We start from the raw sequence: 12648 nt of genomic DNA, 5'->3' as shown, positions 1-12648 counted from the left end.
TGTCTTTCAGGTGCCAATTCCAACCCTCCATAGCCAATCTTCTTGTCCAAGCCCTTCCCCCTTTGCCTTTAGCAGACAACACCTGCCTTGCTCTCTGATGGCAGTCCAGCCTCTCCTCACTGTCTGAAAGACTAAACTTTTATCTACCTGATCAGATTTCCTTAAAAGACCCTGAGCAATTCTCTTTTAGAAACTGGTTCCAGGAACTGGCTCTGTTGGACTCTTTATCGCTCTTATCTCAAAATTAAGAGCCTGTAGGAAGAGAGCAAGGCAAGGATGAAGGAGAAGGAATTTTGAGAATTTGCCAAATGGTGAAACTTTTCACACTCTTCCAGCCTCTCCACAGAGGGTTGCTTTAAATCAAAACTTTCCAGAGCTCTTTTGGTATCTATTTTCCCTCTGTTCTTAGACCCTCCACTACACAGAAATTCGCATTTTGTTGTGGGGCCTTGGAATTAACTGAAAGCAAATAGTTTCTTAAAATGTTTCAATCCACAAACCAAGAATGTTTTTCAAGCTTTTATTACACTTATTCTGTTTCCAGCATGTTCTTGTTCTGGCCCCATGTGTAAATGATTGTGGACATATTAAATTAGAAACACGTTTTTTATTGTTATCTTTATCTCCCCAGCTTTTAGTCTTCCCTAAAACATCTTGTGACCTCTGTGGTACCAGAGCTACATCACACATGTTTTGTGTCCCTTCCTTCTTAATCAACTGTGGTTCTAGAACAGCAATTAGTGCTCAAAACAGGGAAAGCTCAGTACTTACTCAGAAAGTTAAAGATGCAAATATTTGGGTCAGATGTCTCAACACCTTTGTAGTAATTGGATTTGAGGCCAAAAATAAATTACCTAATAGGTTAAAATGAAGTAATGTTGATATAACGACTTGAGCAGGAACTTCAATAAGACAAGAGCCTCACCGCCCCTACTGTGAACACATAGGAACATCTTGCAAGGAAAGGAGAAAGCCTGCATGCTTCTCAGGTGATGAGGACCCTTCAGGGAGGATGTGGCACCTGTTTCCCTATGAAAATGATTATGGTCAATAATATTATTGGCCTTTAGTGTATATAGCTGGGGTATACAGGTTTGCAGCACAGAAGAAGTGTCCCTGGTCTTCAGGAATCTGCCCTTCTCTTCAGGATTCAGTTCTAAATCTAGAGGCAATCATGTTTGGTATGAGATGTCTTAGTCAAACTTTCTTTTGCTGTGACAAATATTTGAGAAAAAGAATATAAACAGAGAAATAGATGTATTTTTGGTGGATTCTTTTGGAGCTTTTCAGCCTGCTGCTGTGGGGAAGGTGTGGCAGGGCAGAGCATCACACAGTAAAAGAGAGCAGTGAGAGAGAATGCCTGTAACCAGCTGGCTTCCCTTTATTCTATCATTTATTTCTTCTATATTCTCCTATATCCATTCCATTCCCTAGGCACCCTGCCTATGGAGTAGTGCCAACCACATTTGCCGTGAATCTTAGTATCTGCCTAGGCATTCACAGAGGTGTCCTTTACCAATCTCCTAGGCATCTTTAAGTCCAATCAAATGAACACTCAAGATTAGCTATCATGGATATGCTAAGCAAAATAAAGTGGTGTGTGTGTATAAAAAGATTGAGTTTCATGCTGATGATATATGTTCTTCTCCTTTTCAGAGAATTTATGTAACAAGCAGCATGTCAAGACTTTGAGAAGTCATACAACTGAAGAAACTTATCTCAACCACACAAAGTGCAATCTCCCAAGCCTACCCAACCACCAGCCTTTCTGTATATCTACTAATAGTTTTCAGGGAAGGAGTTTCATAGAACAATATCTGAAAACATTGTTAGCTAGATGTTTGGTAGAATACTAACCTGGGTTCACTCTACAATTTTAGTATCGTAGGAGAGGACATATTACTTAGTTCTTGTATTTGCTGAAGTTTGGGAGAAGTTGGGGTTCTTCCTACAGTGAGGCTGCTCACCCCTTCAGCACTCTTCAGGAATGTTTGGTGTTGACCGATCCTAGCCTGACCCAAGCATAGTCACCATCATTGACCCAAGACAAATTGCTTCTCAAACTAGAAGCATCATGGCTACAGCTGCTGTGGGCTGCCCTGCAACTGTGTGCTGCCCACTGGAACACTCTTTCCCTGCTTGTTGTTTATCTTCTGTGTGCTTTACTTTCCTTATCTGTAACATGGAGGCAAGAAGTCAGTTGTCTGCTGTATCAGACAGCTGTTGAGAATGAAATGTCATTACATAAAATGTTTAGAAGGTTGACATCACATCCCTTGATGAGTAGGAGGACAGAAGAGTCAATCGTGCATCTGTATGTTTGAAGTCCTGGGCATCCCGAGAGCTCTTCAACATGCTGAAAGACCAGTGTTGCAGATGAGAAAAGAATTGTGCTTCAGGGACAGAAAGGCCCACCCAATACTAAGGAGCCTGTTTCTCTGTATGCTGGCACTTGAAAACCTGTGGATGCTCCTCCTTTAGTTCTTGCAGATCCATCTGTCTTGGAAAAAGAAAGTCTCTGAAAATACAAAAGAAATAGCATATGGGTATAAAAAATTACTCACACCTTCATAATATCTATCATTATCTTACAAATTACATTGTGGCCAGCAAGGATGAAGGACACCAAGGAAACAAAGCCATACATCAGGACCAACGTACATATAAACTCACAGAGAATGTGGCAACAAGCACAAGGACCAGCAAGGGTTTGGGCCAAATGGAGTACCAGGGTCAGAGGGAAGTGAACACAAGTCCCATCCCTAACCCAAATCTATCTCCAATTGATAACCACTCACAAATGAAAAATTGGTTTTCTACAACGAAGTCTTCCAGGGTATACAAACCACTCTTAAGGCCAGACACCCCATGCCCACAAGTAGATGACCAACAACAAACAAACTCAATGGCATTTTTGAAGGGTCTTCATCTCATAATGCTTTCTCAGGGTTGTTGGGTTGTTTTAAAGCCTTATAGATTCTTTGCATATTCATTATGGTTTCAGTTTTGTGTTTGTATGGGATTTCTGTGTGAGCAAATACAGCCTCTGTGTATGTTTCTTGATTTTTTTCCTTTGGCTCTTTTTCTTCTGTTTATTTGCTTTGTCCTATTATGGTTGTCTTTATTTTACCTATTGTTGTTGTTGTTCATAATGGTGGTGGTGGTGGTGGTAGCATAGATCCCTGCTTGTATCCTAATGAGAGAGAGAAAGAAATGGTGTGGATTTAGGTATATGGGGAAGTGGGAAGAATCTGGGAGGAGTGGAGGGAGGAAAACCATAAACAAAAAATATATTTTTAAAGAATCTATTTTAAATTTGAAAATCAATATATAACCCACCTAGACAATTGATTAAAACAATATATTTATTAAGTAAAATTATAAAATAAAAAGTAACTTTAATGATTATTTTGGAGAACTGGACTTCGTACACCTCCTTCTGTCCTGGCAGTTGCTAGATATTTGGGATCCCTGGCTATGGTGTATGTTGATGTTCAGCCAGTATCTCCACCAGGACAATAGCCACTCACTCCCTTGCTTGAAGGAGAGATCATTCCTTCCCTCCTGGGTCTATATGTATGCCACTGCTCTGAATGCTGCAGTCTTAGATCTTGTGAAATACTGTCTTTGGGTGTAGTTCGCACAACTTAAAGAAAGGACACACATACCCCATACATTATCTGTCATGGTATTTTATCATAGAAAATGGACATAAAGCTAAGTTATCCAGCAATGAGAGCTTTTTATATAATATTTGTATTTATCTTTTACAATTTCATACATGTATAAAATATATAATCAATAATATTTCATCTAAATCCATCACCCCTGCTACCTAAACTCTACCTAATATTACCCCCTCTAACCTTAATTTCCTCTTCTTAAACAACCTGATGAGTCTAGCTAGATTTGTCTGCATTTACAGAGGTATGGAGTCATCCACTGGAGCACAGGCAACCTAACAACAGTCACATCCCTGGGTGCTGGGGGCACAAGGCTCCCTCTCCTTCAGAAGCTACCAATTGTCAATAGACCCTCGGAGGTGGAGCATAATTAGCTTCTTTTTAATCCACGCAGTAATATTGATTGTCTTGACCTTGTGCAGACAGTGTGCAGATTACTCTGAGTGGCTTAAATTCCTTCAGACAACAGGTATGTCATGTCAGGATGACAACATTACAAAGAAGTCCTTCCCAAGTTCCAGTTCTTAACGTTCTTTCTATGGTAGTGCCTGAGCTCAGTGTGGGAACAATATAAATGTCCCATTTAGAACTGACCATGCAAATGTCATTTAGTTTCAGCACTCTGACCAGTTACAAGACTCTACATTGACTGCTGCCCAATGCAAAAAGCTTCTCTGGCCAAGACTGAGACCTAATCTCAGCACTAATCTATGTGTATAACATAAATATTTATAAAGCTATTCAGACCTTCGATGGGCCATTGACAAGGACATCAAACAGTTAGAGATTGACATCACTGATCTGAAGAAATCCCTTGTTTCTCTGTCTGAAGTGATCTCCAAAAATCACAAAAGACTTTGTTGGACTTGATTTACTCTTTTACAATAGAAAAGACTGTGTACAGTTTTAGACTGTGTACAACCCTTAAAGAAGAATGATGCCCCTACATAGACAAGACAGGGATGATTAAAGAGAGCATGAAAAAGGTCAGAGAAGGTCTTGAGAAAAGACAGAGAGAGAAAGAAAGATGAGAACTGGTACAAAAATTGGTTTTCAACCCCTTCATGATTTTCAACTCTACTTCCTTCCATTTGGGTACCGATAATTGGGTTACTTCTGTTTATTTCTTTTGGTCCCTGGGCCTTAAATAGGCTGACTAACTTTGTGAAACAACAGATAGATAATTTTGACAGCAAAACCTATTCAGATACATTATCATAAGTTAGCTATGGAAGACTACAAGACTCAAGACCAGGTTGTTACTCTATCCAGGGTGTTCCCAAAACCCCATCTCCACCCAGCCTAAAAGAGGGGACTTCTGCCCCTAGACCAAATAGAGAGGGGCCACCCAGAACCCCCTCTGACTGGTGATTTAAATTATTGCTTAGGCTGCAAGGCTAAGCACTGCAAGGGAATATAAACAAAAATTTAAAATATCCTTCTGGGTTCAGGACAAACCTGACTACATAGAGGTTGATGTCAAAATATCCCTCTCCAGTAAAAAGATATCAGGACGGGTATGGCCCTCATGTCTCACTGAACAACGACAGGAGGACCAGAGCCATTACAAGGTCCCCTTTAATTACCAGAGGTCAGGCCTCTATCCCCACCTTTGCAAGATTGGAATCACTACCGTCCTTCTATACTTGGAGAAGGGAGGAGTTGTCAGGGGCAGCCTTGCTTATACACTGAAGGCCTAAAATCAGCTATAGGCCTAAGTCAGCCTGCTAACACAAAGCCTTGGTCTCTGTGGAAAAACACTTAAACAGATAGCTATAAGATATTGTAAACAGGCAGCTTTGGTGGAAACTTACCAGCCAAGAACTAATAGCCATAGACCCTGTGGATAGGTAACCTTGGTGGATAGTCCCAGCTTAGATAAGAAACAAGTGATTCATAGACAGAGTGACATGTTCCCTGAACCTTCACCCAGCCGATACTCTGTTCTGGAAAATATCTGTACTCCCCCTGAACACCTACACTCCTGCATTATCCCCTTCCCCATATCCTGCCTTTTTGTGTTTATAACACCTGTGTGAAAAAGAAAAAATCATGGTTTGATTAGAAGAAAGAAAAGAAAGAAAGAAGAAAGGAAGGAAGGAAGGAAGGAAGGAAGGAAGGAAGGAAGGAAGGAAGGAAGGAAGGAAGGAAGAAAAAGGAAAGAAAGAAAGAAAGAAAGAAAGAAAGAAAGAAAGAAAGAAAGAAAGAGAAAGAGAGAAAAGGAAGAAAGAAAGAAAGAAAGAAAGAAAGAAAGAAAGAAAGAAAGAAAGAAAGAATTTATAAAGTATGTTGACAGCATGTCCATTTACCTAAACAATAGTAAGTTCCCTCTCTAAGCCCTCCCCACCCATGGATTTTCAAACAAGTTTACAATGCCAAAAAAAGTTGTTTTTTTTTTTTTTTCAATAAAGCAAGAACTATTTCAAAGGGAATGCTTTTGATTCTCTCCATAACGGCCATGCCACTAATACATCCATAGATAAATCTTGTTTGAGGCATGCAGGACCTACAGCTAAGTTCATAAATGACTTTTTTCCCTCAGTGCTAGCATCTTCTAGCACCATAGCATCAACTACCATAAAAGTTGATTAATAAAGGTCATGTAAGCAAAGTTCACTTGAGCTCAAGTTGTATACAGTCACAAGGCAAAGTCACATGAGTTTAGACTCACATAGTCACAAATTCAAGGTCACATTAGTTCAAGTCATGTACAGTTATGAGAACACCCTGTACTTGAAAACATCATCTAAATACTAATAGTAGATGATGGATAATTTGAAGCAAACCCACTTCTATTTACTACACCTGGGAGGGGCATGAAAAGGCATGCCAAAAACAAATTCATGTTATTGAGGAACAGAGGGGCAAGACTCTTGACTTGTTTACTTGCAGTTTTTTCATAAGTGCTCAGAAATTTCACACAGATTCATTCATAGTCTATGTTCAGACATCTCCCTCATTTTTTTCTTTACATGCAATATGTGCAGAGTGGTTTTGAGTTCAAATGTTGTTCATAAATCTAGTTGTCATTTGCTGCACAAGTATCCTATAAGTAAACAAAAATATAAACACAACAAATATTAGACCAGTGAAAACATTATGTGTTATACTCTGCCACCAGGACAGAGGCTCCACTGCTTCTTCTTTTTGTTTTTATAAAAAGGAAAAAAAATAATTTAGTGTTTTTATTCTCAAATGTTCTCCCACCCTTCCCAGTTAAACCCCTATCCACTCCCCCATCCTCCCTGCTTCTATGAGGGTGTTCCCCACCCAGCTACTCCCTCCCGCCTCACCACCCTGGCATTCCCCTGCACTGGGGCATCAAGCCTCCACAGGACCAAGGGGCTCCCCTCCCATTTGTACATAACAACTGCCAGTTAGACCCGCACCGTTTATCGAAGAGGCTTTAGAACCAACTGATTATGATTACACCCTTGACTATTATCCAAGGAACAGTTAGAACTAAATCTTCCACGAGCATCCCAAATATTAACATATGATCATTATGCTGAATTATTTTTCTGTTTTTACTTTGGCATCTGGACCAAAGAATGGGAATATATTGATAATCTTCACAAGAAATAGTAGCATAAACAGGATATAAACTATGTTAATACTATTGGCTGCACCATTTTATTGATCAAGAACGTTCAGAAAATAGCTTTTAAAAAATCTGTATGATTAGTAGTTCTGAAGTCAGGTAAAACATAAATCTATATTAGCCTTTTAATGGGAATATGAGTCTTTAAATGTCCTGTGAAAATAACAAGTGACTCAAATCCAAAGAAAAATTAAATGGAATCTATTCCTCAGATGGATAAATGAGTTTATTATGGTCCCAAAGTCCACTCATAAACACAGAGTCATTAGTGAATATGGTAATCTGATATTGGATATTTAGCTAACAAGGATTTTCTCCATGTCTATAGGCTGCCTTTTCACCCAATTAACAGTTTCTTTTTGTACAGAAAGCATTTGGATTTCTTGAGATCCCTTTTCTTAGTAGTTTTTAATTATTTGTCTTAAAACAGACATTAATCCTAAAAAATAAACAGGGCAAACTACCAATTGTGTTGACTTGAATCAACAATTCAGAGATAAAAAGTATATATTACTCTAATGACCCAGCTGAAGAAAATAGTTTAAGAACAATTAACACATTAATAAATTAACAAAAACAGAGATAGCAACATGAGGGAACATAAGACGAATAAAAATCACTGTCAATAATTGTTAATATGTGTGCATATGTAAGTACACATAAATCTTTATAAAAATGTATAGGTTATTTGTGTGGTATATAATTTGTGATAAGTAAGGACTGTTGGTTGAAGTGTTAGAGATGTAAATTAAAAAAGAGCACAAACTAATAACAAAATACAGCAGGTACACATAGAAAACGCAGAAAAGGCAAAAATTACTTTCAAGAGGGTAAAAAAGAAGAAATTTACAATATTCTACAAGGGGAAAACTTAAATGAGTAGCCATAGAGGTCACACCTCTCTCTTCAAGAGCAAGCAACCATGTAGTGAGAGAGCCTATCAGCTTCCAGGTCATGGAAAGAAGTGATTTCTCTGAATAATAATGAGAGATTAAATAATTTAAAAAGAGATTAAAAACACACTGGGAAGAGAATGAGGGGTGAGGAGAGGAAAGAGGTGGAAAAGAGGAGTGGAGCCGGGAAGGAGAAAGAAGGGGAGGAGAGCAGGAGGAAAAGGGAGAGGAGAGGAGAAGAGAAGAGGGGGAGGGGAGGAAAGGTGAATGGAAGGGGAAGGGAGGGAAAGAGAAGAGGGGAAACGAGAGGGAAGGGGAAAACACACATTTTTTTAAACAGACATGCAACATAAGCATTCATATATAAATCACATTTATGTGTAAATAAAGAAAAAGGCTGTGAGTATTTTTTAATGTCTTAAAAATATTCAATTAATAGTTTCTCAATGTCCTGGGAATAAGTCCAAATTCTAAAGCAACTTGGTGTCATTTAGGAACCGCTGGCCTCAGTCCGTTTCTTCTGCTTTCTGCATTTCTTGTCTTGCTCTCTCTGATCTCGAAAGCCTAGACTACATTTGCCTCTTCAGAAGCTCCAGTTTTCACCATCTCTTGTCCCTTCTCCCAGGACATTGTCTCTGGCCTGCCCATTCAGGCTTCAAGTTTCACCAGAGATTTTACTTCCCTGGAGAAGCCTTTTTCAGATTCAGACTTCCAAAGTGTTCCAAAGTTCAACACAATTATCCTTTTTAAAAAATAATAATAATAAATTCTTCTCTCACGCATTACATCCTGGTCACAGTTTCCCCTTCCTCCACTCGTTCTAGTGTCCCCCAGATCCATCCCCCTCTTGGTTTCCCTTCAGAAAAGAGCAAGCCTCCAAGAGACAGCAACTGAACACAACAAAACAAGATACAATAAGACAAGGCAAGCGTCCTCATGTCGCAGCCAGAAAAAAAGGAACCCAATAAGAGGAAACACATTCCAAGAGCAGGCAAAAGATTCAGGGATCCACCTATCCCCTACTGTTAGGTAACCCACAAGAACACTAAGCTGCACCATAGCAGAGATCCTGGCTCAGATCCATACAGGTCCCACGATGGTCACTTCAGTCTCTGTGAGCCCCTATGAGCCCTGCTTAGTTGGTTCTATGGACCTTGTTCTCCTGGTGTCCTCCATCCCCTCTGACTCCTACTGTCTTTCTTCCCCCTCTTCCACAATGTTCCCAGATCTCCAGGGGGCTCAATAGAGACTTCTAGTTTAGATTCTCTCTTCATAATGTCTGGCTGTAGGTCTCTGCATCGGATCCCATCTGCTGATGAAATCTCTGATGGCAAGTGGACATGGTACCGACCTGTGAGTATAGCAGTTAGGAATCATTTCATTTTTTGCCAGTTGTGTTTGGTTCTACCCTAGGACTCTGGGCTATCTAGTCTCTGGTTATTGGCTAAACAGGCAGTGTAGGCCATGGGCTCCCCCTCATAGCATGGGCCTCAAGTTAGATTAGACATTGATTGTCCACTCCCACAAGTGTTATACCACCATTGCCCCAGAACATCTCACAGGCAGAACAGATTGTAGGTCAAAGGTTTAGTGGCTGGGTTGCTGTTTAAGTTTCTCTTTCCATACACTGCAGAGAACCTTCCCGTGCCAAAGAGACTAGAATGTAGTGTTGAGGGCTCCATGCAGGCACAGACTCAACACCTCTGTGTTCAATGAGCTGTGTGGATGTTGACCTCGGCGATGGGCACCCCCTGGCTGCTGTCCTAGCATGAGTTGTTTAGGGATCTCCATGAGATCTCCTTGGCCAACAATTCAGTCAAATGACACCCAGTCCCACAACTGGAAACCTTGCCTGGCTGCAAAAGATGGCTGTTTGAGACTCCAAATCTTCTATTACTAGGAATACTCATTAGAGTCACTAAATAGATTCCAGCCTGGCAATCAGAGCTAGTCAGTTGACACTCCATATCCCCGGGACTAGGCATCTTCATTAGAATCACCTTCATACATTCCAAGCAGTTTTCACTGCACTAGATTTTGACACCCCCCCCCAAATGACCCCCAATTCCAACTATCTCTCCTCATACTCTCTCTCTTTAATCCTTCCTCCCAACACACACACATACATACACACACACATACCAGATCCCTCCCAACTTCCACTCCCACCCACCCACAGTCTACCCATAAAATCTATTCTATTTCCCCTCCCCAGGGAGATCTATGTGTCTCTCTAGAGCCTCTCTTCTTTACCTAACCTCTCTGGGTCTGTGAATTGTAACTTTATTATTCTTTAGGTAAATACATACCATGTTTGTATTTCTAGGTCTGGGTTACCCAACTCAGGGTAATTTTTTCTAGCTCCATCCATTTGCCTACAAAGTTCATGATGTCATTTTGTTTAACAGCTGAGTAATAAATTCTCCATCGTGTAAATGAACGACATTTTCTTTATCTGTTCTTCAGCTGAGGGACATCTAGGTTGTTTCCAGATTCTGGTTATTATAAATAAGGCTGCTACGAGTAGAGTTGAGCAAGTGTCCTTGTGGTACAATGGGCAATCAATCATCTTGCTTAAAATACAGACCTGATATTTACTTCCAAGCTTCAAAGTTCTGAACTGATTTTTGTTGGGAGAGGGAGAAGGAGGAAGTCCTTTATGATTCTTCTGAATCTATGCCACAAGTTCATTCGATTCTTTGGCTCCACTCTCCCTTCTCTGTGGAATACCTCCACTCAGGTCCATAATTAGCACTGTTGTATACTTACTGCATTCCATACAGGCTAGATGGAAAGAAACTGCAGGCTTTGAATACTAAGGGACAAAGTCAAGGATACCAGGTATATTATGTGTAACAATTTAGAAACCAACTTTCTAAAAACATTTTACTAACAAAAATCCAAACTACACGAGATACAGCTCTATTTTCCTTTTTTTTTTTCTTTTTCTTTTTTTTCTTTTTTTTTTTTTGTATTTATTCACTTTACCTCTCGATTATTGCACCCCGTTTCCTGGTCACCCCCTCCCACAACTCTTTCCCAATCCCCTCCTGTTCTCTCCTGAAAAGATACCCCCCAGATATCCCTCCACCCTGGCACACCAGTTCTCTGCAGGTCTAGGCATATCCTCTCCCACTGAGGACAGATAAGGCAGTCCAGCTAGAAGAACATATCCCACAGACAGGCAACAACTTTTGGCATAGCCCCGCTACAGTTGTTTGGGACCCTCATGAAGTCCAAGCTGGACATCTGCTACATATGTGTGAAGAGGCCTAGGTCTAGCCCCTGTATGTTCTTTGGTTGGTGGTTCAGTCTGTGAGAGACCCAAAGGTCCAGGTTAGTTGGCTCTGTGCATCTCTTCGTAATCCAAACAGTACCAAGAAAAAATTCCAGGAAGAGAGAGGTTGCATTCAGCGTAATTGGAGTCAAAGTTCCTTCTAATATCACAGTTGACCTTACTCAAAGTATCCTCTTGCACCATATCATCATGCTCATGAAGAGGTGAAACATGATACCTACCACCATGACATCACATGTGAACCCATATTCACAGACTGCTAGTGATGAGCAAAATACCAATACATTCACTCAAATCAGCTTCTGGCATTCCTACCCTGTCGTTGGAGATATTTAAATCGCATTCAATCTGGCTTTTCTTAAACAGCCGTCATGTTCCTGACTAGCCTAGGCCTGTGGCCACGAGCAATGCTCGGCCACAGGCTCAAGTGGCCAGAGACACCGGCCCTGCCATACACGAGATGCCAGCATTGGAGATAGCCCTGCCAATCTTTCACGCTGTCTCCACAAAGCTGGGCTGTGCCCAGACTGTCCCACCATCCACGCAGGCCCGGTAGGAAATGAGACTCTAAAGCTTAAATATTAACCAAAGGCTTTATATATTTGGTAATGTTCAATGACAATATGCCCAAATAATTATAGATGTTACCCAATTAACTAACCTAGATAAGTTGTTACCCAGGACTGCTCTCGTACATGCGTGATCATCTCTCTCGTACATGCGTGATCTTCCACGGTGCTACATCTCTCTCCCTCGTCTGGCTCCTCCTCTTCCTTTTCCTCTTCCTCTTTTGCTCCTCCCACCTTAGATCCTCCTACACTACCCAACTCCTACTTTTTCTTGTAAGTTTTCTTTGTTTTAGTAATCAAGTGCTTCTCTAACTTTGATTAGATGAAGTAAAAACAACTAGGCTTGAGAGATGACTCAGCAGATAAAAGCACTTGCCACCTAGATGACAGCCAGAGTTCAATTCCCAAAGCCTACATAGTAGAAGAAGAGAATTGATTTCTGCAAGTTGTTCTCTGACCTCCACATGAGTAGTGTAGTGTGGGGTCTGTGTGTGTGTGTGTGTGTGTGTGTGTATGTGTGTGTCTGTGCAACACACATTAAATAAAGAAATGAAAAATTAAAAGCAGCTACATATGGTGGGACTATTTTAAGTCCATATTTATC

General features: G+C 40.5%; 1 long non-coding RNA gene across 2 annotated transcripts; it reads right to left on the bottom strand.

The window, feature by feature from the left end:
• Positions 1-506: 506 nt before the first annotated feature.
• Positions 507-12255, bottom strand: LOC143438548 (uncharacterized). 2 transcript variants are annotated; one of them, XR_013107305.1, is made up of 3 exons: positions 12137-12255; positions 3131-3193; positions 507-2518 (listed from the first exon to the last, which is right to left on the bottom strand). It is a non-coding gene; the product is annotated as an uncharacterized LOC143438548 (long non-coding RNA). The 2 variants fall into 2 exon arrangements; XR_013107306.1 differs by lacking the exon at positions 3131-3193 and having other exon boundaries at positions 12137-12238.
• Between the last annotated feature and the right edge of the window lie 393 nt (positions 12256-12648).

This window comes from Arvicanthis niloticus, chromosome 25, assembly GCF_011762505.2.
Source record: "Arvicanthis niloticus isolate mArvNil1 chromosome 25, mArvNil1.pat.X, whole genome shotgun sequence".
In the NCBI taxonomy this organism is placed as follows: Eukaryota; Metazoa; Chordata; class Mammalia; order Rodentia; family Muridae; genus Arvicanthis; species Arvicanthis niloticus.
Note: the sequence above shows the minus strand (reverse complement) of the source record. Positions and strands in the feature narration are given on the sequence as shown.